The sequence below is a fragment of the Myotis brandtii genome, unplaced genomic scaffold, assembly GCF_000412655.1.
Source record: "Myotis brandtii unplaced genomic scaffold, ASM41265v1 scaffold513, whole genome shotgun sequence".
Classification (NCBI taxonomy): Eukaryota; Metazoa; Chordata; class Mammalia; order Chiroptera; family Vespertilionidae; genus Myotis; species Myotis brandtii.
Genome location: NW_005369552.1, coordinates 477,386 through 483,652, shown reverse-complemented (window position 1 = coordinate 483,652; position 6,267 = coordinate 477,386). Strand labels below are relative to the sequence as shown.

General features: G+C 41.7%; 1 pseudogene; it reads left to right on the top strand.

Annotated features, from left to right (window-relative positions):
* Nucleotides 1-4,792: 4,792 nt before the first annotated feature.
* LOC102243099 lies at nucleotides 4,793-5,399 on the top strand (annotated as a pseudogene).
* The last annotated feature ends 868 nt before the right edge of the window (nucleotides 5,400-6,267 follow it).

Below are 6,267 nucleotides of genomic sequence, written 5' to 3'. Positions count from 1 at the left end.
TAGTATCAGCAGAGCTACTTGACTCTAGCCAGGAAAGCAAGACAGAATCCCAGTCCAAAAGACTGGGCAGGCCAAGGCAGGTGATGAGAGGAGGGGTACAGACAATGGGGTCTTGGTTCCTCCTCTTTGCCCCCCCACCCAGGGCTCTCCAGTTATCAGCCAATACCAGATGCCATATGCTGGTGGGAACTAGTTTGGGTTGGCGCACATACTGGGAGAGGTGGTCCTTGCACATGGGTGGGCCTAAGGCCTGCAAAGGCCTAATACCCTCAACCAGGTGGCACCAAGACTAGCAGAAAAAGTTAGAGAGCGGGTGACACTGGCAAATGGAGGAAGAACCAGTGCTAGTCTTGTGGGCCAAATAAAAATGTTCTGATGTGTTTGGGAAAGCTATTTGCCAGGCCAAAGTGAGCTCAAACCCGCCTGGTGATTATCTCCTCTCTGCCCTAGGCTCACCCCTAGCAGCTCACTTTGGGGACAGGCTGATGGGATCCTTTCCCAGTCCATGAACCACCATGTGTCACTTTTATCCTCAGTGCGAGTCAAAGGTTTGGTAAGAGGCTAAGTGGTTACAAGCACTGATTTCTGAGAGGGATAGTCTTTGTTGGAATCCCAGTTCTGCCACCTGCTGGCTGTGGGACATTGTGTAAATCAGTTAACCTCTCTTAAAATTCAGTTTCATCACCAGTAAAATGGGAGAAATCATTTTTACCTCATTGTTTGTTGAGGATTAAATGCCAGTGCTTGCACTAGCTGGTTTGGCTCAGTGATAGAGCGTCAGCCTGCGGACTGAAGGTGTCAGGTTTGATTCCAGTCAAGGGCACATGCCCGAGTTTCGGGCTCGATCCCCAGTAGGGAGTGTGCAGGAGGCAGTCAATCAATGATTCCCTCTCATCATTGATATTTCTATCTCTCTCTCCCTCTCCCTTCCTCTCTGAAATCAATTATATATATATGCGCCAGTGCCTGACATGAACAAACTCTCAACCAGTATTTGCTGATTGATAAATTGAGATGATGCTTGTAAGATCCTACGGCAGTGATTGATATATAGTAAATATTCAATAATAAAAAGTGGTATCAACATTATCATTTGCAGGACTTCAGAGCTCCAAGTGGCTCACCTGAGCCTGTACACACAACCATCCAGAGGAGGGCAACAGTTTAGAGTCCCTGAACATGTGGCCATAGCATAAAACAACCTCATACAGCTAGAAAGCAATTTAACATTTGGATGGTTTGTTTAAAGTGTTCCTGGAACCCACACCTACCCAGGGTCACCTCCCTCTTCACACTCCCCTTTGGATGGGCATGAAAGTCCACAATAGAGCATAAGCCTTTAACTCATTTCTCCCTCAGAGCCTGGCAGCTCCTGACTGGCATCTACATCTGCTCCCTCACAAAGCGGGTAAGAAAAGGAGTCCACGTAGTTTCTTCTTGTGGCTCAAAGGGTGGAAGCACATGTCCTTCTCTCAGTGTTGCTCAGTCAGCCTTGGGAGCTTCTGTCAAACAGTCATTTCATGCCCTGCTGAGGCCTCATCTCTTCTGGGAACTGGCATGCATGGAGCCCACACAGAAGTTCCCAGGATAAAATGGAAGGCTATCACTTGCCTTGGGGGTAAGTCTATATACTTCCCTTCACTCCAGCCTAGGGCTCTAAGACTTGCCTTCGTGTGGAAGTTCCTACCACATTCTCAAATGGTCTTTGGCCTGGGAACCAGCAGGGCTGAGACAGATGCAGCTTTGGGGGTTGCAGGGCCTGTGAGGGGGAGAGAAAGACAGGTGCTCTTTCTCTCCATCTCACATCCTAGCCTTCTGTCATGCCAGCCTCTTCTGCCCAGTTAGACTTTCTCTGGGGGAGCCATTAGATCATGGCTACAGCTGCCGTTTAGAAGAAATGGGTACCTGAAGGCTACTTAGTCCCTATCCTGGTGTAAGTCCATGGCAAGTTCAGAGCTTGCTGGCTTTACACATTCTCTGTTGCACAGTGAGGAGAATTTTAGAGATGATTTCCTGTTGGAAAACAACCTGCTTATAGTTTCAGGCGAGAAATTTCAAAAAACCCACACTTGACATCAAGTGTCCAAAGGAGATGGCAGGTGTCATTGAAGGGGAACTCAGTCAGGGGTTTTTCTGTTCTACCTCCACTCCCAGCCTCTGACCCAATGGAGTTAGGAGTGTGACTGAAAATAGTTTTGAAAGAAGTAATTAAAAGAGCCATCTCATCATCAAGCAGGACACCAGGCAGATCAAAGATTATTATTACTTTGAAATGTTCAGCAAACAGATGTTTCTGGTCTCTGGTTACTTCTAGAGGGGCGGGGCCCTGAAAGTGATTCAACCATAACTCTTTTTCCAACTGTTTTGTCAGTAGTGTCATTCATTGTTTTCCAAGAAACCACATTTCCCAGACCTGGCTTTACAAAGGAGGCTGTAAGAAGCCACCACTTTTCCCCTGATTATCTGTGCCTATCAACATTAAACTCCCCTCAAGACTTATGTCATCATCAATTACAATAACAGCAACCATGGCACAGAATCAGGGGTCCTCAAAGTTTTTAAACAGGGGGCCAGTTCACTGTCCCTCAGACCGTTGGAGGGCCGGACTATAGTTTAAAAAAAAACTAGTCGGCTGCTAAGCAACAGGCAGCGCCGGCAAAAACACCCGGCGGGCCGGATAAATGTTTTCGGCAGGCCGCATGTGGCCCGCGGGCCGTAGTTTGAGGACCCCTGGCACAGATAGTGCCCACGATATGTAGGCTCCTGCAGTCCTCACAACAGTCCTACAGTTAACACTGTCCTCATTTCACAGATAAGCAAACTGAGATCCAGAGACTTTCCATCACTGACTGAGACCTCCTGATTGTCTCTTTTGTCCTCAGTTCCCTTTCATGGAAATACTGCTCCAAGGGGAACAGGACAGGAGTCCTCTCTTTCTACCCTTTGTCCTCCCTATTCTTCTTACTCTCTCTTTCAAAAATAGGCATCATGTACCTATTGGACATTGGGCAATGAAGAGCAGTGATCCCTGAGAGACAACAAACAAGCAAACACAAAATACACACAAAAAATGAGGTGAGCCCTGTAATTGCCCCAGATTGTACCATGAGAGAGTATTGAGGCCAGAGTGCAGGAAAAGAGTACCCAGGTGGAGCCCTCTGGACTCCAGAGTTGAGAAGACAAAGTTAAATTTTGGAGAGACCAAAGTAGTAGAGGTTTACAGAATAGAGTACTGGAGAGGGTAGAATTGCATGGAGAAAGGATCTGAAAATCTGCAGAGGATCCCCTCAAGTATTTAGGAGAATATTGATCAATGTATGCATAAAGTTCGGGAAAGAACTATTCAAACAATAAGAGGGCATGGTGCCCAGTGCCTACTCAGGGCTAGGAACAATACTTGCTCCCACCAACCAGGCTGGAAACCCCCCATATTCTTCAAGAACTTAGTGGATTATTTTGAAAATTGTTACCCAGTAGTAGGAAATAATTACCTCCAGACTAAACATGTGTATTGTCCTGCCTAACAAATCTTAAGGTCAGGACTCAAAAGGATCAAATTGTTTCCAATAACTTAACTGCATCCAGAACAATGCTGAAGAATACTTATAGTAATGCAAAGACATTGAGCACACAACAAGGAAAAAATTATAATGTCTGGCATGGGTCAAAGATTATCAGACATATAGAGAAGCTAAAAAGTATGGCCAATAATGAGGAGAAAAATCAATAAAAATGCACCCAGAATGTAAGGAAATTACATGACGTTGTAGTTTGAAGCAAATATTAAAATTGATAGAAAAGCAGAGTCAAGCATTATGATTGTATTCCATAATTCAAAAAGTTAAGTAGAGACACAGAAGATATAAACAATACCCAAAGAGCCCTGGCCGGTGTGGCTCAGTTGGTTGAACATCATCCAGTGCACCAAAGGGTCACCAATTCAATTCCCCATTGGGGCACATGCCCAGGTTTCCAGCTCGATCCCCAGGGGTGGGGAGATGTGGGAGGAGCTAATGGATGTTTTGCTCTCATATTGATGTTTCTCTCTCTCCCTTCTTCTCCCTTCCTCTCTTTCCAAAATCAATAAAAACATATTTTAAAAATAAAAAAACACACAAAAATACCCAAATCAAAATTCTAGAGATGAAAATGTCAATGCCTGAAATAAAAAATACAGCGGATTAGTTGAGAAGAAAAGGGTAGTAAACTTGAAGACATAGCAATAGAAACTATCTAAAAAGAAACAGTGAAAAATAAAAAAAAATGGAAAAACTCAACAGAGCAACAATGACTTGAAGGACAGATTTAAGTGGCCTGATATATATGTAATTAAACTTTCTGAAGAAATACTTGAAGAATAATTGTATTCAACATATCCACAAAGTCTAATGAAACTCAAACACAAGGAACATGAAACAGGCAACAGGCTCCTCCCTCCGTGGCAACCAAAATGGTCACCCCCAAACTCCTGCCTCTCACTTTCCTTCCGGAGATAAATTGTTATCGTGAAATTTTGGCCCCACTGTTAGTTGGATTAAGTGGTTGGCATAGTCTTTTCTTCTGCCCAGTTGCAGAGGCAGGTGGTTGTTGCCTGTTAGAGTGCTGAGGTCGGAGGTTGCTGGATACAGACCTCCAAGGCCTGGTTTCAGGGGTAAGTAGGCAGCTGAGGCCCACACCAAGCCAGAGCTTGTTGCAAGCTGCTAACCTGAATGGAAATTTGGTTAAAGCAAAGAACAAATGAGGAATAATAATTTTGAGAGGGACTTGGAGAATACATACCAGAAATACATAACTGAACTACATAACATCATCTGATTCAACTATGGAAATTGGAAATCAAAGTGATAACTCTTCCTCTGGTAGCAGCTTATTTAAAAACCAGTGTTTCCTTACTCACCTAAATGGAGGCATAGAAATCCTATTAGAAAATTTGTTCATTCACCTGAAAATGTTCAAGCAAGAGATTCATCAAGTGACTCATATTTAGAACCAAGACCATTGACTTTGAAAGCTATTTTTGAAAGATTCTGGAAAAAAAGGAAGAAATGTAAAAAGAGGAAATATAAGTCAACAGGAGGACCAAGGGGAAGACCAAGAGGAAAGAAAAACACTAGGTCACAAATAAATAAGAAACAATTTAAAGATAAAAGACCTGGGCTCCCATTTTTAGAATCAGAGAATGGAGGAAAACTATTACCTTGGAGAAAACTTTTAACCTTTGAACAAGTAGCAGCGAGAGGATTTTTCAACTACTTTCAAACTGAAGTATAAATACCACCTCAAGGAATCTTTCAAACAGATAAATGTTGGTGAAGATTTAGAAAAAGAAGATCTTAATAGTCATAAATATAAATACTTGTGACAATGGATCTGTCTCTCTAATTGAAGAGTCAGCATAAGTTTAATCATGTGAAATAATTTTGGTCATAGGTTTTATCAAATTAAATGTTTTAAAATTTTAATGTTAAAAAAAGAAACATGAAACAAATGACACCAGAGTACTTTATAATCAAATTGCTTAAATGATGGAGAGAAAACCTTAAAAGTAACCAGAGAAAGAAGTCACATTAAATAGAGATAAAATAAGGATGACAGATATTTTCTCATAGAAAGTAATGAAAGTGAGAAGATGGTGGAGCAACATATTTAAAATATTGAAAGAAAAATATTTTAATCTATAAATCTATACATGGTGAAAATATCTTTTAAAAACAAAACTGAAATAAAGACTTTTTTCAGAGATACAAAAGTTCACATAATTCATCACCAGTAGGCCATACTATAAGAATGTTAAAAGAATTCCTGTAAGCAAAAGAAAAGTGAAATCCAATTAATATGAGTCTACCTAAAGCAACAAGAAATATCAGAAAAATTAACCAGAGAGAGATTATTTGGAGCATGTCCAGACTGGAGGCAGCAGGTCCACCCAAGTCAAGAGTACTATACTGAAACCAAATAAATGAAATGCCAGAATACTTGTGGCTAGGATTTGATCCTGCAGTGGGATATTTGAAGAACTTTTTTAGGGACTCTGACCAGCACAAAAGCACAAAGATATTGACATTAATGGCCCCACAAACAGAACAGTCCAAAATTGGAGACTGAGAGTTGACAACTCTTACCCTTACGCTGAGAGATTCTAATCAGCTTTTCAGTCTCTACTCTTAAATATAAACAAACAAGAAACAACCAGAATACTGAGAAAAAGTCTCTAATATGAAAGATAGAGGCCAGAACCACGAACAGAAAAAAAGAAAATCAATAAAC